This window comes from Lampetra fluviatilis, chromosome 13, assembly GCF_964198595.1.
Source record: "Lampetra fluviatilis chromosome 13, kcLamFluv1.1, whole genome shotgun sequence".
NCBI classification, from domain to species: Eukaryota; Metazoa; Chordata; class Hyperoartia; order Petromyzontiformes; family Petromyzontidae; genus Lampetra; species Lampetra fluviatilis.
Window position 1 is genome coordinate 4,878,407 of NC_136287.1, and position 22,504 is coordinate 4,900,910.

General features: G+C 43.8%; 1 long non-coding RNA gene across 1 annotated transcript in view; it reads left to right on the top strand.

The window, feature by feature from the left end:
• Positions 1–395: 395 nt before the first annotated feature.
• Positions 396–22,504, top strand: part of LOC144935305 (uncharacterized) — a 36,712-nt gene continuing 14,603 nt past the window's right edge. Inside the window, exon 1 of the long non-coding RNA XR_013637290.1 lies at positions 396–455. This is a non-coding gene — a long non-coding RNA (uncharacterized LOC144935305). The remainder of the gene's footprint in view (positions 456–22,504) is intronic.

Here is a 22,504-nt window from a genome sequence, read left to right on the forward strand (position 1 = left end):
CAAACGCATTACTATAGCAGAAACATTATCATAGTGCCCTCAATGCCAATAAAGCGCATGTTCATGATCGCCATAGTCAGCAGCTGCTACTGCAACAGCAGCAGTTACAGTAGTATTGCCATCAGCAGGATAACAAGTGCCCTAATTATTTATGTGGTACCCTTGACTACTAGATTTCACAGCTCTACAGCCAGCTGAGGTTACAGGGTCAGGCTCAATGGCTTATATAAATGCAGTCAAGAAAATAATTTGCCATAAACCCCGAGAAGCCCATTCGTTATTTACCCAATGAGACTGCATTCATGCAAACGGCCCCTGACTTAACAAACAGTGAGTTGAAGCCCCATTTTCGTCCCGTGCTAATTACACCATCGTCACTCACAATGGAGAGTTATCCTTGGGCTTGGGGCCATATGGCAGTGAGAACCTCAAGCCTTGTGTGGAAGAGCATAGCTGTGAGTCTTTGCACATTTGCTAACAAGGATAAAATGTGCATGCCTAGTGTACTTAATTAGAACATTTCCCAGCTGATCTAATTAAAATGGCAGTAGATGTTTCTCATGTAGACGCAGAAGGGATAATTATGTCGGCTGTCTTGTGTGAATTGTTATGGAACTGAAACTGGCAAAATGTGCAGAGACATCCTTGTTTGCTTTGTGCACTGTCCGGGCGAGTGAACGGCTTATTTAGTTGTTCAAGCAAAAGGGCATGTCATGCCGTTAACAGGTTATGGGGGGCATGTCTCTTTAAAGGGCTTTGACAAAACTGAGGTAATTTTGCTCGCATATTTGTATATATATACTCATAATAATTATTGTATATGTATTCAGGTGACATATATGTGACATTTCATATTTATATGCTAAGAAAATATTTACAAATATCAAATAATTTCAAAGCACTTGCGACGATTAGGACATTTTTCTGCACAGTAGGTGAATTTCTTTAAAATTTGGTGACCTAAGAGATGAAAGGAAATTCAAAGGCAAATTTTTTATATTTGCCAAGTAAAAATGCCAAGGTTATTATACAACTTACAATTCTGGATTGCAGCTAAGTAGTTCCGTTTTAATATTTCAGGGTTGAACTTTAATTATCTCAAATGTCCTGGCACAATAACTTTAAATCGAGAACACTGTGCATTAACTTATTTCACATTATTTTTTAAATTGGTTTAATGGATTTTTATTCTGTTCAATTTGCCAGCACACAACTTTACATATATATATTTGTTTTACCCAGTTGCATTTTGTTGTTGTGGCTGTTGGTGCATTTGATTTACTCATCATGTGAAATATGCACACAAGCTTGGAATTCAAAACATTTTAAGGCAAATGAGAGAGGTAATGCAATTACAACGGCATTGTTAGACGGTTAAAAAATTCAAAGCATTCCGAGGAACAGCGCTGTTAATCCCAGATGGGTCATGGGTTTGTAATGGAAAAGATCTTGATGAACCAATTAAAGCTTCCCTTTGTAAGGCATACTAACACAGGATACTGCACAATATTCTCGACATTATTAAAGTAGCTCTCAAAGAGACTATTTGTACAACTTATCAATTGCTTAGCTCAAGAACAACTGGCACATGAGAACAGAATATTTCAATACGCATTCACTTAGAAATAAACTTGGAAAAGTAATATAAAGTATGTTTTCTTCGACAAGAAACTGGATTTAATAGATTCATGACAGTACTGTACACTCACGTTAATGTGATGCATATACTGATCCAGAATGGAAATATGTGATAGGCGACGTTTTGGGCGATGGCCCTTCTTCATAGCATATGATTCAAAACTGGCTTGTTTGAAAAATGGCACATGAGCAATGATCTATTAACTGCTGGATGAAGGCTTCCACACGCCGTCGTCATCTCTATCAAGCGATGCAATGATTCATTGACCTTCGTGCACACGAGCTGATCTCGTTGCTCCAAAAATTAAATTAGATACAAATAAAAAAAAATGTTGTCATAACAATATATATTTCCTGAAAACTGTGACACATTTACACCGAAGTGTGAAGCAGCAAATGTATTCAAGTACTATTTTTTTTTTATCTAATTGATCAATTCTATTAAACAAAAATATATTTAAGGAAAATGCAACATGGCAACATGAGAGTGCATGAAACAACTCACAGGTAGGGTAGATGCTTTCAAAGTTACAACTCGTCTCGGTTTCCATTTTGGAAAAAAATAACATTTGCTTCTCAAAGTTTGAAGACTAACCGAAACATTGTCAGAGAAAGTGGGGCCTTTTCTGCCAAAATCCTTACAAATGAGGCCTTGCACTGGGATGCAGACGTGTGCAGATGTTTAAAAAATATTTTTGTCAAGTTAATTTGAGCGATGCCAGCGACGTGAATATCTGTCCAGTGCTCGCCAAGCTGCATTGGCTTCCGGTTGCTGAACAAATACATAAGGTCACACTCAATACACACAAAGTGCTTGCCACAAGCAAACCACAATACCTTTCTGATCTCGTCAAGGAGCATAAACCATCTTGCGAGCTCCAGTCATCCTCGCAGCGGGAGATCGGGACTTGAGTTGGCAGAGAGGCACATTGTTAAGGTATTAGTTGATGTATAGATTGTCGTTGACAATAAAAAGTGTAAACTCTTTTGTTGTTTTCATGCCTCTGGATATTTGGTGGCATAATGTTTGCCAGAACACAGAGCCAGGGGATTGGTGTCGGTTTCGATGTACTGGTTATGATGCACACCCTGTGTTATTTAATTGTGCATTTTGCAGTTTTGTCGATAAGCTCCTGGACAAGGCTGGAACACAGTAGTCTGCCACGGAGCAGATCAATGATAGGGCAGCACATCAGCTGTGCCACTCTTGGTCGTTCCTGAATGTTTCTGTAGTAGGGCGATTCTTGAGTTAGTCTTTTCACAGATCTGTTACATTTGGGCTGTCCATGATAATCACTCGATATCTTGGAGTTCGGTCATAGGGCACTTGGCTACCACAAGACACAATAAGGATGGCGTCTGCTGCACGATTGTTCAGGTGGAAAGCCCTTGTGGTCGTTTTGTAAATATTTGGTCCGAGTCTCTTGTGACGGAAATATGCCTCCAATAAAGTTATATCACATGGACATCTGTGAACAAGAGCTGTGTAGCTCATTGGATTTCTCCAGGACAAATAAAGATTCGGATGAAGACAAAAATATATCTTGTGAAGAGTATTGACAATGTTCTCGATTGTTGTGCCCTGTGCAGCAAGGGCCATGTCATCTGCATAAATGAACTTGCAAGATGATGTACATGGCAGGTCACATATATACAGTATGTTAAATATTACAAGTAGGAACAACAGTTCCACACTGCCCACCAGGGATTATTTGTCTGTCGTGCATAGCCACGCCCTCGATTTGTATTTTATAGAGCGCTTTGGGCGGGCTCAGCACCACGTGACGCGCCGTCCCACGCAGCTTGCGCCGCGTGACACGGATCGCACGAATGCGCTGTACAACCAAGTTCCTACCTGCCCACTCCGAAGGAACGTGTTGACAGTGCCTTGAGGGAGGCCATTGTTCATAATTCTCGAGCGATATGTCCTGCCTAAGCTCACCTACTTTTATTAACCATTGGAATGATGTTGTTAACCAGTATATTTCATATAATCCACTCATTCCTCTTCTTGTCTCTCTCAGAGTAATTCCTGGCACGCATCTCGTCATGCTATTTTATGCATTTTTCAGCTTTTGTTCCATTTTCTTTGTCAATGACCAAATTTCTGATTCGGGATATCTGGCAAATGGTGCATGAGGGAGTGTGCATACAATATTTACTCTTTTTTTAGTGAGCGTTCAAATAATAAACAGTGTGTGGGTTGCACGCAATAACCACTGTTGTTGGTTGTTATTAATGTCATTAGCACCATAGAAATGCAAGATTCTTATTGAAATATTGTGATTATGATTATATGTATCAGCAATTGTGTGAGTGAATGCTACATGATGGAAATTTGTGCTGTTCTGGATAGCACTTTTGGAGGACTTGAGCTAAAGCCATTATCTTTAACAAACATTGCAACCGGGCAATTTGTAAAAGACGAAAGACACTAAAGGAATGTGCTTGTTAACAGCTATGGGTGTTAAAAGTTAGCGCTGTGGAGATGCAACAGTTATCATGCTTTCTTAAAATGTAACCATGTTAATTGGTGTTTTTTTACGGAATATTCCCAAACCGTATAAAAGGGCGACATTGCACATACTATATATATTTATGAGCGGGAAATACCCGGCGTTGCTCGGGCGAAAAAGACACTCACACACATCGACTTACACACGAACCACCTGTGCCCCCTACTGTGCCAACTTGCTGTGCTTTAGCCACCCGGCGCTCCGCTCGTTGTTGTGAGCGTCGCTCCTCCGCCCTCCATTGTTGTTGGAGGGTGACTGCCTCCAACAACAATGGATCTTGACACCCCTGGTACCAGTCATCGGCAAGTCCACTCAGCTCCAGATCCTCCTGTACCACATCACTCCATCTTTTCTCTAGCCCGTGCCGCATCCGTTTATCCCCCTCTATCCGGCCGAACAAAAGCTGTTTAGGCATGCGGTGACTGGGCATGCGGGCTACATGACCCAGCCAACGCAGCCTTGCCTGCCGGAGGAGCTCACCGATGGGACTTTGCCCAGATCTTTCAAGGATTTGTGAGCTCCTCACACAATCCAGCCTGGTTAAATCCAGGATGGATCGTAGGCAGGCCAGCCTAAATGTTTCCAACTGGCGAAGATGCTCTATTAGAGGGTCCACGTTTCGGAAGCATAGAAAAGGAAGGGAATGATCATGGCTGAGAAGACCTGAAGCTTCATGCGGAGTGACAGACCAGGTAGCTTCCACACAGCGTTATGCAGCCGATGAAAAGAAAATGCCGGTATGGGAAACTCTCCACTCTCTCCAAAACTGCCCCATTACCGATTGGGAGTTGTGGAGGTGGAGTGCCCGATGGTCCAAAATACCCAGACACGAGCTTAGTTTTGGTGGGGCTGATGGTAAGGCCCCACCTCTTAGTGGCACACTCCAGGTTCAGCAGCAGCGCCTCCAACTCCTCCTCTGAGTGAGCGGCAATTACCAGATGATCGGCATATGTAACATGGTTGACCAATAGGAAGCCATCCCTTGACCGCACCCGGGCATCGATCAGCCTCCCATTGTATCTGTACCAGATGGAAATTCCTCTGGCATAGCCATCAAAAGCTTCACGAACTACGTGGTCGAAAAATATGTTAAATAATGTGGGAGCCAGAGGACACCCCTGTCGCACCCCAAGGTGAACAGGGAATGGCTCCGACTAACGGCCACGTAGTTTTTCCCGGGCCTGCTCACCATCATGAAGGTCCTTAATGGTCGTGACCAGAGGGTCAGGGACTCCAAAAGCACGAAGAACAACCCAGAGCCCAGGCCTATTGATGGTACCATAGGCCTTGACCAGGTCAATAAAGCAGAAATGTAGGTCTTGTTGGAATTCACTACACCTCTGCTGGAGCAAACGGACAGAAAATATGGCATCTGTGCAGGGCCGCCCGTTCCTGAAACCACATTGAGGCTCCGCAAGCCTCTCCTCAGCGTGCCTGGCAAGACAATGTTGAATAATCCTTGCCAGGACCTTTCCCGGCACACTGAGGAGTGAGATACCCTGTAGTTGTTGCAGTCTGTGCGGTCCCCCTTCTTAAAGAGGGGAACCACCAGGGCATCCTTCCAATCCTACAGAACCCGTCCAGTGGTCCTGTTATGATGTAATGTAGGGCAGTCTGTGCACAAACGCCACCCTCCCTCAGCATTTCGCTTGGGAGATCATCTTTGCCCAGTGCCTTTCCTGGTCACAGACTCTGGATCGCTTTTAGTACTTCAACAGATGGCACCTCAGCCAGCCACTCACAGGCGGTGACTTCTTCCAATATTTGAGGTACTGCAGCCTCAGCAAGGTCATCCCCACTTTGTCCCACTATGTTTTCTATGTCGAGGGATTTTCCCTCCCCCAGGACTTCACAGAAACGCTCAGCAAATCTGCAAATCTGCAAACCTGTTTCTGGGGGTCGGAGATTGGATCAAAGTTATTCTCCCGAATGATGGTAATAGGTGTGGCGCTGCAGGTAACTTTTTTGATGGAGTTAAATAGTGATTTGTGATCGCGGGCCATTGAGGCAGACTGCATCTCCTATGCAACCCGCGACCACCACCCATCCTTGCAGCGCGTCACGGCTCTCCGAACCTCCGAGCGAAGGCTACGGTAAGCCTCCTCATTCTCTGACGTGGGATTCTGTAGATGATGAGAGTAGCCCTGTTGCTTTTTCTCAGCCATCCTGAACACCTCCTCTGGTACCTCATTTGCTTGGCGTCATCTGGTCCAACACCATGTGAGACTAGGCTCTAAAAAAAGCTGTCTCGGGTGTGGACCAATCAATTTCAAGGACAGTGCATACATTATCAGACTTGTGTTTTTTGTTTTCATTCCGACCACAGGTATTGTGGTCAATGCAAACATGACTCCTTGTAAAAAGGTGTCAGTTTTGTTGCCAGATAAAAGGGTAAAAAACCAATTATCACCTCCTCTGGTGTTCAGGGTCTCTGGGGTGGTCTGGACCGCGTACCCAAAGCAGCCATTGTAGCTGCGTGAGTCACAGTCCTAAGCCTCGCCCATTTACCCTTGACATCTGGAGGAGTGGGGGACGATGCCAACCCCAGCCACAAGCGATGATTAAATTCTCGCTTGCAACTTTCACCAGCTAGCTGAGACCAGGCCACCTTAGGTTTGAATGGGGCCCTGAGTGTACACCCACCACCGGAGTGGAAGAATGGCAGGCGCATCTTACAGATGACAAGTCGATGGTCAGAGGGCAGATCATCTCCACGGTAGGTCCTGGTGTCAAGGACATAGGCCTGCATCCGCTGTTCCGTCACTACGTAGTCCAGCAGATGTTCTTACTTGGACCCGAAATGCATCCATGATGTTGTGTGGATGCGCCGATGCCAGAACAGCGTGTTGGTAATTATAAGCAGCCTCCTCCCGTTCATATTGAGCTGATCTGGCCCATGCCTTCCAATCACTCCAGACCAGGTGCCAGCATCATGACCAACTCGGGCATTGAAGTCGCCCAACAGGATGACTCTATCCCGAGGGGCCACTTTAGCTAGCACCTGTGACAGGAGGTCATAGAAGGCATCTGACTCATCGGCCTTGCCTGCTTCCCTCCACGAATGTTCGTTTTCAGTATAGGGGCATAAATAACCACGACTACCACTCCTCGCCTCCGGTTGATGGGAAGGCGAGCCCAAAGTAGTCTGGGCTTACCGCTTCCCATACCTGACCGCCATGCTCCCACGCCCCCTTCAATTTTTTATTCAGAAGAAGAGCCACTCCCTGTTGTTTGGTAGTCTCCTTAGTAGAGGACTGTCCACCCCTCATGATGGCAGGAGCCAGAGCCGGTCCACCACACCTCCTGAATACCACAGAGATCCAGGCAGTACCGATCCAGCTCCCGGCAGAGAAGTGGCAGCCTCTCCTCCGCAGTGAGCATTTGAACATACCATGTGGCCATCCGGAGTGGCTTTTTTGTTGTTTTTGGAGGAGCCCCGAGGGTAAAGATTCAATCTCCTGGCTCCACCAAATGGGGTTTGGCAAGGAGACATCATAGACCCCTGTTCCCCCAGGGCCTCCGGCACAAGCTTATTAATTAGATATTTTTTACGTGGTTTTGTGGTAATTAATTGAAGGTGGAGGGGTTACCAGCCCCTCGCTCCCATCCAGATCCCCCATTTGGCCGCTGTGGTGGTTACAAACGCCATGAGGGGAAAGGCCAATCGGAATTGGCCCTCCCCCCACAGCACTGTCTACGATAGTGTTGCCCGTCCAGGACCACGAGAAGACATCGACTCACACACACATACATCGACTCACTCACACATGGACAAAAACACACACATCGACTTACACATACATCGACTGACACACACACACATAGACTCACAGACACATCGACATCCACACACACATATCGACTAAGACACACACATGGACTTACACACACACATGAACTCACGCACACTCGACTTACACACACACATCGACTCACACATACATACATAGACTCACACACACATCGACCTAAACACACATATCGACGCAAGCACACCCATAGACTCACACACACAAAGACAAAGATCCCTGTATAGCCTTAACAGACTGTAGGGGCAAGTGCTGTTAGTAAGCATCTATGAAGGCCGGAACGGTACACGAGGGGGTGGGTGGCCAGCACCACGCCCGACTGCCTTTGTCTCCCCAGTGGCGATGTTTACACACCACACCAGGGACTAATTTCAGGCTGAGTCGACCTAGGGGAGGCCCAGGATCGGTTCAGATAATCGTCACTGGTGTTGGTCGTGAGCGGGAATCGAACCCGGGTCGCCAGGTTCATAATGCAGCCCGCTAACCACTACACTACCGCTCCCCACGCACACACACATCGACTTACACACATACATCGACCCACACACACATCGACTTGCACACACACAGCGACTCACACACACACATGGACCGACACACACATCGACTTACACATACACATATAGACTTACACACAGACATCGTTGCACACACACTAATGGACTCACACACACACATCGACTTACACACACACACATGGACTTATAAACACACATCGACTCACACACACATACATACATCCACTCACACACACACATTGACTCACACACACATTGACTTACACACACACATACATCGACCCACACACACGCACATCGACTTGCAAACACACACACAGCGACTCACACACAAACACATTGACTTACACACACACATCGACTTACACACACACACATATAGACTTACGTGCACACATCGACTCACACACATATCGACTCACACACACAGACATCGACTAACACGCACACACATTGACTTACACGCAGGCAAAAAAATGGACTTACACACACACATTGACCAACGCATACACATTGACTTACACACACACATCGACTCACACACATAACTATCGATGATCACACACACACATCGACTTATGCACACACACATCGACCTACACACACACATCGACTTATACACACACATCGACTCACACACACACACATAGACTCACACACACACACATCGACTTCCACACACACGTCGACCCACACACACATCGACTTACAAACACACAGCAGTGTGGATATGTGGAGCGAGCTGCAATGCCCCCCATCTCTACCCCCTCTCTCTCCCCCTATCTCGACCCCCCTCTCTCCGACTATCTCTTCCTCCTCTCTCTCCCCCTAGCTCTGCCCCCCTCTCTCCCCTCCTTTGTCTTCTCCTGCATTAGCATTGGCTGCCCCGCCCATGCTGCTTACACACTTGGACCGCGCAACTCGATCCACAGGGCTGGCTCCACGGCTCTTGTGCCCCGCCCACTCACAGCTTCGGCTCGTCCATTTATGCTGCCCGCAACACTTTTCCCCACTCCTTGTGACACTTGGGCTACGCCCATTCCAAGCCTTTATAAACAGTTGCAGTTAGAGGCTTCCCCCCCCCCGCCCCCCCCCCCCATTTTATTTCCGCCTTTGACGACCGCTTGTGTTGCGATCGAAACGTCGTGAGTTTTTGGTTTTTTATTTTGGTGTTTTCTATCTACGACAGAACCAAAGAATATAAATAAATAAAAAAGAAATAGCACCAAATAGTTAATTTAACTACTTTTAAGTTGACGGATGGGAAAATGGAATAGCGCTGGCTCACCACGGGGCTTATGGCGTGGTACCTGGCTACTTTTTTAAAACGAAAACCCCACGGTTTACGAGCCAAATCCTTCGCAAGTTTCGTCCACACACACAGACAGACAGAAACAAAATGACATTTATAGGTAAGAAGAAGATATACATCCTATTGGGTTATGCCCCATCAGACTTGGGATAAAAAAAAGTGCATGCTTATTCAATCGGAGGCACAGAAGGAAGCTATCACTGTTGCTGTCCATTTGCATTGCGTTGCAGCTCAGTTGTGCCTGATGTGTGAAGTATATCGCAACTGAATCTATCCGACCGAATCAATCGAATGGCAGAGCATAATTTATCGCGGGCATTGTTGGACATTTTGCTTTGTCCAATGTGCTTTGATTAGTCACCCTAAATAGCGGCCATTTGTGGCATTGTAAGAAATAATTAACACGTTTTGATTTTGCCTTTACAAATTCACGGACAGTGTTTTACCACGGTAGATACAATGCAGGACAAGTGTGCTATCACGTTTATGTTAATGTTGTCGTAACAATGAATAATGACTGAAGTGAGGGGAAAAAACATGTGCGGTGTGTACGGAATTAATATGGCCCGATGGCTCATCGGTAGAGCGAGCAGCTCACAATCTGAAGGTTGCGAGTTCGAATCTTGGTTAAAGGTTGACTCAGCTCATCATTTCTAGATTTGAAGCTTTCGTGACTGCAAGGATTCATATTCTTAGGTTTTTTCGGTAAAGGCACGTAGGTAAAACATTAAAATTAATGAAAGTAAAATAAAATAAAAATAACGACGTTTCGGAGGCAACGCAAGCTTCCGTCTTCAGGTGGAACCGTCACAGCCACGACAGCTGTATCAAGTAAATGAGAGATTACAAGAGCTACCACTCCGTATATATAATGGTTGGAGAGGGGGAAGGGCCAAGTACGGCACACTTTTTATTAATATGGTAAGGTGAGGCTTAAGAGGTTGAGCCTTTGTTATGGAGAGGTACGGTTTGTGACTAAGCCTGGCCTACATAACAATAGTCATCATCCCTCTGGGGTAAATAAAATAAGTACGAATTGTGGGGAAACCAACAGTGGTTGTCTTGTGGCCATACTTGCCCCTGCCATAGTAAAGTGGAATTGGCTCTCCACTAAACAGGAGATGATATCTGAAATCACGTTGACTGTTTTTGTATATATGCCACGACAGTATTATTTATTTCCAGCGATATGTGGCTTAATTATTATAGCTTACAACAACAACAAAAATCTAGCCATGTGATTTTGTGATTTAACATTTCATTACAGTACTGTAAATGTGGCATCGGCATACTTGAAAACAAAGGACTTTTTTTAACATTATGCAGTCATCAACATTATCTAATGTCTCGGTCAACCTCATGCTGATTGAAGTCCTCCTCAGCCACTGCCATCTCTCACGATCCTGCGATGCAATCATCTGCCTGACGACCTGCACATGAGCTGATTTCAACGCTCATCTCCATCTCTCCGATGGACGTCCTCTCTGATGCCTCCCATTCCTTGGCTGTCACTTGGCCATCATTACTAACCATCTGCCACTATCATCTTCTAGTGACTCGTCCCGCCGATGTCCACTTAATTTGCTGAACAGTTTGAATGAAATCATTAACATGAGTTAAAACGTTTAATTCGATAATAAAAACACAGCCCTTTGTCAATCCACTGCTGGATTACGGCCTCCCTATGCCCTTAGGACAAGGGGGTTGTTCAGCAATACTTCATCTTTCACCACGCCAGTCAGTGTATGTTGGTGAAGCGAGGTCAGAGACTAATTCAGATATCACTCGCACACTGATGCTAGCCACGACTGGTAATCAAACTCAGATCCACTGCGTTCATAGTTCAGTGTGCTAACCGCTGTGCCACTGTTCCAATCGCCAAATTACAGTATTTATATGTGTGGTTGCACCATTTTTTACGCATTTTTTTTCTTTCAAAAAGGACACGTACAAGACTAACAACGGCTTCAGCATTCATGGAATCATCAATATTTGATTCGAAATCCATTGCAGTTAAATAAATTTGACAGTTGCTTTTTACATTGAGGGCATATGCAATACATGGCAATGTGTATACATTATGCAGTGTAACACCAGTGAAATCCTATGTGCATTGCGGTTAACGTCTAATATTCTACGTAGGTTTACTTAACGCTGCATTGAGCTCTTCGAACAAATTTGGATCCTGTATTCTTATCTGTTTTGCTTTTTCACTCTTTCAGAACATGCAAATAGAGTATATGGCCTCTATGAGAAAGAAACTGTAAATGCAAGCAAAACACTCTCGCTTCCGTCGATAGACAGGTCACACACGGTGGGATAAACTGTGGATAACTCCCACATCTTCCAAGACGTCTGGCCAGCATGGAAGAGTAGGCCAAATACCATATAGAGGGGACCTCTACAGCTGCCTCGAGTGGAGGCAACTTCTACTAGCAGCGGCGTGAGCAGCAATGGCAGGGCTGCACCTTGAGTATTTAACTACTCTATCACCAACGTGGATTGGTGGTGCAGTGATTAAGTGATTAGTGCATCGCGAAATTAATTTGGTAACCTGAGTTTGATATCCGGCGACGGCTAACATCATTGCTGAGTAATATCTGAAAGGGTTTTGGTCCTCACCCCTATCTCAATGTGCACTGACCAGCATGGTGAAGTATGATCAAACAACTTCTGACTCACATGGCATGGGGGAGACATTCATTCAGCAGTGGAAAAGTCCAGTACATTAATGTACGATATAATACTCTCGCCATGAAAGCTAATGCAATGTGCAAATGCACATTATCATTTTAACAATAAGATGTTGCTTGAGGACATTTTCCAATCCAGGGCTTAATTCCAGCTGGAGCTGTCTGGGGCTGAGCTCCAAAAAACATTTCCAGAAAGGGTTTGGGGCCCCTAAAAAAATATATTCCATGATTTATGAAAGCCCTGTTGGAATCAGTGTACACTCTGCATCGTGAGTGTGTGATGCAACTGGCAAAAACACAAGCATACAAAGAACTTACAGAAACATTAACATTTTTAAATTAAATGTTATTCATTATTAAAGTGTTGCCAGATTCTCGTTAAAAAACAGTTTCCTCGGTTTCGCTAGCCAGCCGTAGTGAACTGCAGTCAGTGGCGTGCAATGAATTGGCAAGGGTGTGCACATGTCTGGTACGTGGGGAGACCGTAACGAGCGACGGTGAGGGTTGAGGAGGGGGGTGGTGGCTTGCGATCGCTTGGTCTCACAACTTATGACCGGGTCTTAAGATGCACAGCTTGATCCTTATAAGAACATTGAGGGTATAAAAAGTGAAGGCAGCATTGAGCACATTGCAATTAGCACGGTTGGCTACGTACAGTGCAAAAGAAGTTCAACATACAAACAATTCTGTGTTTAATGACGAGCTCAGTTTTTTTGTAGGGGATAAAACTTTCTAATGCTGTGTAAAAAAATCTATAGCTCACAATTACACGCTAAAGACACTCAAGTTGCAAACATTTCAGAACAAGCTCATTAATCTTGTCTCCCCACTTATGAAATAGTTTCTGCGAGCGCAAAGAATGTCTTTAGTCAGCAGCTAAGTCAGCAGCTGCCCAGAATGTAACAGAAAACTATGTGTGGCATCACAATTGTAAAAATGTGTTCAGCTTAGAGCAGGTCATATTTTTACTTTTTGAAACAGCCTGCTTAGCACCTCACATTTTCAAGATTATGTTTTTTTTACCTGTACGTATTCATTAGATGCTCGTTATAGAGTTTGTTTTGTTTTTACAAAAGATTGACTTACACTCCAGCCTGCCAAATAGACTTTATATATACATTTTATTTGATCGCACAAACTGTTGTCTGTTTATGGATATCGCCTGGAATGTGCCCAATCCTGTCAGATCTTGGAAGATAATTAGGGTTCAGCCTGGATAGTACTTCGATGAGCAAGCACTTTATATAACAGATGGTACCAGTTGTGGGGGTAAAGTGGTAGGCAGCGAGTTCATTGTTGTACTGTACTTCTATACTCCCTTGTCTATGCTCCCCACCTCCACCAACCAGCCCTGACCAGCACAGTGAAGTATGGTCAAATAACCCTGATGACCAGCAGTGGATTGTCAAAGGGCTTTCGGTGAACATGTACAAGTTTGCTGTTTTGCGCTGAGAAGACAGCGGGGTTCGTTAAAGAGACTAGACCTCTGCTGATGAAAGTCAGAAAGTCTAAAACATTTTCGGAGTTCGCCTGTTCAAATTAATGCTCTTTTAAAACAGTTGTCCCAAAGGTCAAACGGCTGATGGACTGGAATGTGTTTTTTTGTTAAATGGTGACATGGGATTTTTTTTTTACGTTGCCCATGATTCTCCACGACTGCAATGATGAGGGGTTTTCTTTTTTTAACTTACACCCACTAGCTGTCGTTTTCAAGGGACTCCCCTCGTGTCCTTTCTCTAGTTGGTGAATTCACCATCAAAAAACGCTTTTAAAATCACACTCGATGTCAACCACAGCTGCATTTGCAACTACGATTTGCAACTGCGATTCGACAATTGGTGAAACTGCCAGTGTAATGTATCATTTGTATCATTTTAACTGTTGGTGTTGTCCCCACCCTCGCCTCTAAATTAGTATGTAATTTTGTTCAAGCGTATGTACCATTGTTTCATACTATTTACCGATCTAGTTTTCTCTGTAATGTTATGCCATTGCCAACCCCAGCTTGTGCTGGACACGTGAGTAAAATAACCTGATAGTTCGTTGCAGAGGTGTGGACTCGAGTCATGTGACTTGGACTCGAGTCAGACTCGAGTCATGAATTTGATGACTTGCGACTCGACTTGGACTTGCATAACAATGACTTTGTCCCACCTATGAGATGTGGACTCGAGTCATGTGACTTGGACTCGAGTCAGACTCGAGTCATGAATTTGATGACTTGCGACTCGACTTGGACTTGCATAACAATGACTTTGTCCCACCTCTGGTTCGTTGCGTTCTTCCAGCCTAAAACACACGTCTGTGTCATATTTTATGGTCACGTTTTAATGTCTCTTAAGCATGTGAAACGGCTCTGTAGAAGCACTGGGGCGTTGTAGGGAACTGGGCCCCTTCTGCTGAAGGCTCAGTTTCCCCTCATAAATTATTCGCGATGAATGTTTGAAGTTTGTTTAACATTGACCTTATTGACTTTTTTCGTATGCCCCCTCCTATAAACAAGGCCATGCTACAGGGCTGACCTCAAATCTTAAATAAGTACTTTGTGCACCCACGACAAGGTAGCAACTTTTTTTACATTCACAAAGAGCGGTAACATGGCGCAGTGGTAACACTTTGTGCCTCACAAGCAAGAATGTCCTGGGTTTGATTCCCGATCCAGGTGCCTTTCTTCGTGGAGGTTGTTGCCCCCTGCTCTTGTGTGGATTTCATTTGGGTCCTTCAGCTTCCTCCTATAGCTAAGAAGACAGAATGTAACTGGTATTGGCCAAACATCCCAATGTCTAAAAAACACTACCTGCAAATTACCCAATTGAGATTACACACAACAGCAGCAGCAACATCGCCCCCTCCTGAAATAAATGTCCTGATATTCAGTGAGGCTTTCCTGGGTAATTAAGCGTAATAATAACAACAGCATAAAACCAACTCCCGCTAGTGTGTCATTAAGCGATGAGACTGATGGACTCTCTAAATAATCGCTTTGCTTTTAATTCCACCTCTTGAAACAATGTCCATTTTTCTGCTCCATATCGAATCTATTGAAATAGCCAATTCATTAAGTATAATTGACTCAGTTGCCATACTGAATGTTTTGTTTTCCACTTATTGACTAGTCTATTAAATGTAGCTGCTGTATTTTCTTCTCTCTGGTGACATTCGCTAGCTGGAGCCATAACCGTACAGCAGTCTCAGTGCTGCTTGCCTCGATGATAATTTGTCAGCGTTCTGCAATATATTTTCATTTGAACATCTGTGACCTTGGGAAAACTCCACAAAGCCTTTATTATTAATAATAATAAAATCACGCTTACATAGCATCTTTAAAAAACAAGTTGTCCCAAGTCACTTTACAATATAACCTTCCTTTAGGCCACGAGTGCTTTGAGCTCTATTATTCTATGAGCATTTACCGTGAAATAAATGTCACTAGCCGAGCTAATGGGTCCATCGTGCAGTAGTGCGGACTTCACGTGCAGGTTTCCCTCGCTTGAAGTGGTAGATGCGTTCCACGAAAAGGGCGCAGAAACGAAACCACACGAGACAGCTGCCTGCCGAGTAGCACAAGCAGTACACACACATTGCTGTCCCACGTTCGACCGCGTAGCCGCATGTAGAGTGAATTCAAACCGCATATAACACTTTTTTTATATATAGAAAAAGGCAAACCGCATGTATGTGAAATCGTACAACTGTCATGATACTGCAACTTCATTCTTTGATAAACATCACTTATCTTTACATCACCCTTCAGAGGACAAAATTAAAGAATAACAGCTAACTGCTTTTCTAATGTGCAGTTTGGTAAGGGCACCGCCATTACATGTGCCGGCATCTGGCAAAGTCTGTAAAAATTTGGCACATCAGTGCCAGAGCTGTGCCATGTTCAGTGTTCACTTATATTTATTGAAATCACACGAGGAATGGTTACGAATGTACGACGAGTCTCTTTACTTGTAATAAGTGTATCTATTCCACATACATTTACTAGTAAAGTTATAACTTTCTCGTCTGAAATCCATTAATAATAATATAAAAAATATATTTTTTAAGTTGAAAGTCAGAATTATTTTTTTACACAATACAGTAAATGCAAAAACCTTGTTTCAATATTGAATACAAGCCATATTTGGTGTTCTTTTTCCACAGCACACATCTGGTCTTTACAGCTGCACCATTTTTCTGTTTGCATTGCGTTTGCTCTAAAGCATCAAATCAATCACTGCACAAAAAATATTTCTGTTGACGAATGAACCTTTTCCGCTGGACTGTTATGCTCATGTCAGATAGTCGAGTGACTTACAGTCGGTTATTTTCTGTAACAAAATGCAATAGTATGATGCCATTTTCTGTAATTATTGCACATAGCCCTCAATTTATTTGCGTACTATCAACCGTTATTTTTTTTTTCTTAAACCTATATTATTTGAAAGTTGGCTACTTTTGTCATTTGATAACATGTTTCTTGCCAACATGCTTTAAAGTCGATTTTTTTATGGCACAAACGTCTGCTGAATATAAAAAAACAGTAAGTGCTCTTTGGTGTAGCTCATGAAGAAACAAGATAATTCTTAGAAAATCGTTAGCTTTACTTAGAAAAAATTGTGTAATTTTTTTTTTGTAGAAATGTTTAACTCAAGGAAACCATTGAAGACAGATGCAGAATGAATGTGCCATAGGTGTTTTGTGAAACAGCAAACCATTTTTCATGAAGCACTGACCAAGCCAGTCATGCTTTATTTGTAGCGTAATTTTCTTTTATTTTTCAATATAGTTTTACCGTTAATATTACCTCTCGGGAAAATATATATTTTTAAATATATACAAATGGGCTTGCAGGATTTCTCAACTGACCCACAGCAGCTCACTATAGGGGCTTTGATGATCCACTTTTGGAAAGTGGTCTAGTGGGGGTAAAATAGCGAAAAACTGTCCGCACATGCTGTATATCAGATTGAATTTTGGCAGGTTAAACCGTAGACCAAAGCCAAATACCTTAATTCTTTGCGTGCAATGTTTTGGGCACTAACATTGTTTCCAATGCATATAAAATACCAACTAATGCTGCGACATTAACTTTATTGTTTTCTTGTTTTGATTTCAATTCCCAAGAAAGCAATGAGGCTAAGCAAATTGATTTCATAAGTGATTTTTTTTTAAAGGAGTAAAATGCTTCAAAGGGAGTGGCTGTCTTTAATAAGGTTTTTTCGGTTAGCTGCAAATCTTGCAAATTGAGAAAGGAATGTGGACAAAATGCTAGGCCTATTAAAACAGCCAAGGCACTATTCAGCAAGGAATGTTAATCGTGCCCTGAAGCTTTTAATGCAGGGTCATTCTTGGTACACATTTTAATAAACAAAATACTTTTATCCCTTACCTTATTCACGTATTAACGATTCATCACACGTAAGCATTGTTTTCCATTCACTTTGTATGAGACTTTCAGGCACAAAACATTGTTTCATAGAAGGTAGAATGAAATGAGGATGTACCATTCGCCAATTACTTGTGTAGTGATGTTTAATGGATCACTACAGCCAGTGGCGGCTCCTGCAAAATCTCTCAGGGGGGGCAAATGTCTGGATGATTGATAAGGATAAGGTCCACCCATGCAATGGATAAATTAACAGCTTAAGCATGTAAAGGCAACTTCACTTCTTTAATATTAATGAAAAATAAAGTGACTCTTACAATACATCTTGTTTGTTTCTATACTCACTATTAAAACAAACCACTCAAGTTTCTTTTATTAAAGATTCCACTAGGTGGCGACAAATTATATTGTTGGATGAAACGTGCTTACGTATGATGACGTAAGCACGTATGATGACGTAAGCACGTTAGGGCGAGCCCTCCCGAAAGCCATAGAGAATGCATTGCAGCGCCCCCGTTCGAAAAAAAAACATCTTTGAATGTAAGTCTATGGGACCACTCGGGGCGATTCTCAGCTGGAGGGAAATCGCCCAAAAAGAGGCGGTACTCCACAGAACGTAGCATGACGCTGATTGGACTATATCCAGAGGCACAGTGACGGCTAGCGTGACTCTGTGGTTGAATGACATTGGTGGTGCGTCGCCCAATCGCCCTAATGAAGAAACCGCCCCTGACTATAGCGCGTAGCGCCAAGCAGAGGTGGGACAAAGTCATTGTTATGCAAGTCCAAGTCGAGTCGCAAGTCATCAAATTCATGACTCGAGTCTGACTCGAGTCCAAGTCACATGACTCGAGTCCACATCTCATAGGTGGGACAAAGTCATTGTTATGCAAGTCCAAGTCGAGTCGCAAGTCATCAAATTCATGACTCGAGTCTGACTCGAGTCCAAGTCACATGACTCGAGTCCACACCTCTGGCGCCAAGTGCCGTATAAATGGGCGCAGAGGCTAACACACCGTGCAGTACCATAAAGTAGGCCACTAGGGGCATGGTACTGGGTGCTAGCAGAAGGAAGCCAGATGAGTCCTACCGATAGAGAGAGGGGATCACAGCCTCCGCTAGCGCCGCAGGTAATCGCCACAGAGCACAGAGTCGGTCACTGGGGGAGTGTGGTGGGGGAGGCTGGCAGGGCAGGCCATGTGAGGACGAGTCACCCCTGCACCGGGTTAAGCACGTGATGGTCCGGGAAAAAAATGTGGGCTAAGGGTGAACGAGGGGACACGGGAAGAGTAGCTGAGAAACGTCTGGAGAGTTCCCGAAGGAGGCGTGGTTAAGGGCAGAGCCAGAGAGGGAACAGGTGCGGTGTCGCCTGGAACTGTCGGGAATATTCCAGAGGTAGGCGTGGCCGAGGGTGGAGCCAGGCCGTGCCGGGAAAGATAAAAGGGGGGCTCCGATCATATATCGGGGCTGTCTGCAGGTTAAGAGAAATTCAAGTGCTACGTCTACGTCTTCGACATCGTGGGTCAGAGAGCACATTGGCTGCTCTGACTCAGTTATAGTTATCCCATATGCGCCGGGAACAGGTGTATTATGGTCCCGTGTGCAACAAGAGTTAGAGATAGGTGTATTTGGTCCCATGAGTATGTGAATGTAGAATAAACGTTGTTGCCTCCTAAATAGTGTCTCTGAATGACTCACTACACTTGTTTGAAAGTCAAACTTGCGTTTTCACGACATCTCATTGCCTCTGGTCCTTAAAGCTATTCTGAGCCAACAAATAAAAGTCAGCGCAGGGAACCGCTAACGCAACAAAAACAATAAAAAAGAACAAGAGTGGAAACCCAGTTTCTTCACATCAAGAAGTAAAGTCTCCCCACCTGTTTTATTTGATGATGTGATGGCATCATGATGATGTGATGGCATAGAGCGAGTGAGCCGTCATTGTGAACAAATTATGTTACACGTGGGTGAAATCACAGGTGTGATTTTACTGGCAAGTACACATTCATTATTTTATTTGCAATCATTACAGGTTCAGTCATCGGGTATGATAAGATTAGCCGGGTTACTTAATCAGACACTCTGGTTGATTGGTCGGGCAGGGTCTTGATATATATATTTTACCAAAGTAAAAAAAATGGGAATTAACTGCAAAATCACGGAGATAAACCCAACATGGCGGTCACCTTGAGTGCACCTTGACCTTCAGATGCTCCAGTGGCTGTTGTGCACCGGTCGATTAAAGAGCACCCGCTTTCTTGTTGGCAGCTGGCTTGACAACAAGAGGCGCGATGATGAGGTCCATAAGAAGATGCCAGCAAAGGGTAAACATGTCCTAGATTGAGTGAAAATTCATCCCAAGGGAATGCTGCTGCTGCTGCCATTTCTTGTTCAACAGGTCTAATGGAGGAGAACATTCCAGAAGACATCTGGTTCACATGGGCGCACAGGGACCCAGTGCTTGCCACTGTTGTGACCAGAATATTCATGCAAAGCATACCAACAAAGGTCTCCATATGCTCCTGTATGTACTTCGAGTGCCCTTTTGGACATGCTCCAGATGCTCCAATTTAGTAATTTTTTGACATGAGTGTTTTGGAAGTACCAACATTTGTTGTATCCCTGGTTTTCTTTTCTAACAGTTTGATGATGATCACGAATGAGGAAAAAACCACAGCATATGTTAGTGTTGTATATTTTAATTCGGATTTTTCACTTTAACCCAAACGAGTGACCATCGGGCATACGAAAATGAAACGTTCTGTTCGTTGATCAATATTTATTAGCATTGTATTTTCCCCTCAGATCATACAACTGGACTGAAATACTGGATTGGCTTTTCCCATGCGACCTATACAGTAGATGTCTGAACTTACCATCAGAAACAGACTCTTTTTTTATCTGCACACGTTTCCCTGTTCTGTACAGTACTTAATTCAGTGGCATTTCATAATTCCTTCTTTGCGCTGTCCTTGAGAAGAGTAGGGCAGACAGATTACAACAACAACAAAAATGCATATGTCAGAGCCATCTCCTGTTATTTTTCAGCACCTGCCTATGAACAACCATAGTGATTTTGACCACTGCATGTCTCCACATGCTGAAAATTAGTGTGGATGAAAAACTCATTACCTAGCAATTACCATCACGCACAGTGCGGGAGTCTGCTGTATATTCTCTTACTCCTTCAGCAGCCAATCTGGCTTGCAACGCCACAAGGCCAATATTTTTTTCAAATTTTTTGGCTGGCTGTGTGAAAGTAAAATCCCACAGTAACAGTGGCTATTCTTTTTTTGGTTGTTGCCCATGGTGGCAGTTTTGAGGCACTGCACAAAAAACACTAATCGTGTTTCTGGCGCACGAATTATTAAGCGTGGGATGAAAAGAGAAAGAGTGCATGTGATTCCAGTAATCCTCGTGCATGGCCCTCTACAGTAGCAGGGCAGTGAATATCATTAAATATTGAATAATAGCGTTCTAATGAATGTTGGAGAGAAAGGACGTAATTGGATTGCTAAACGCCAGAATTTTTTTTTTATTCGGAGGTGTTGTGCTGCGTGTTTGTTAGTTATTACACGTTCAGATAATGTGTGGATAGGATGAACGTGATAAAAAAAAAACAAGAAAATAAAAGGTTTGACATAGCTTGCAGATATGTAAGTGACCTCTAACCAGCCCTGATTTGTTTAACCCCTCCTACTAATCCCAGCGGTGTTTAGTAGGCTTCATTTATTGATCAAAAATTGTTGCTTTGTTTCTCCTTTAGGACACTATTTCATCTCTCCTTGGGTTATTCCAATGCTGTACTTTGTACCAAGTCAATGCCGGCTGGCCTTTTCTGGTGCTTGGGTGATAAATCTCTGGTGATAAATCTCCCGGAAAGCCGAGAAGCAGCAATCGTTTCTTGAAACCTGCAGGAAGGAGACTTATAGCCTTGGAGTTTTCGGAGCGGTAAAAAATTGCAATCTGCCCAGAAAAATCACTGCTTAAATGCTGAATTGCAATTGTGTGTAGCTTTGCGACGAGACACACAACGTGGCTCTATTCTGTGCCATCTTCGTGTCGCGGTTGTAACAGTCGCACTTTCAGTCAACAGATGCTGCATAATATAAAAAAAAATTCCATTGATTTTGTAACCGCCTTGTAGTTTGAGAGTAAATTGTGCCGTCTAATAAGCGAGTCATTCGACCGGTCACTCTTTAATGTTGATGGCAGAAGCAACATCTGTGTCACGTTTAGAGCCGAGTGTCGCCAAGGATGCACGTGGACTTAGCTAGGTAGTGGCATACACCAGTGCACTGCCATGTGTCAAGGTCGGAGCCAACCCACCGACCATCCCTGGGCAACTTTTATGGTACCTATTTTGTCCAGATGACTAATTTTCATAAACCCAGTTTTATTTTCTACATGAATCTCTCTAGAGGTGGCAATAGCCCTTAGCTGTTCTGCTACAGGTCACGCAGGCTAACAGTTTTGGTGTGTGGTAATTTGCAAAAATGGTGGCAGTTGCCTGTTTTTTTGGCCAAGCCCAGCTGCGAATGCACTTGCTCGGACCTTGTCCCCAGCAAAGGCGCCATCAGGAGCGTGGGTGGAGCGCGAAAAACATCGGCAAATAGTTGAAATTGAGTTCTTTATCTGATTATA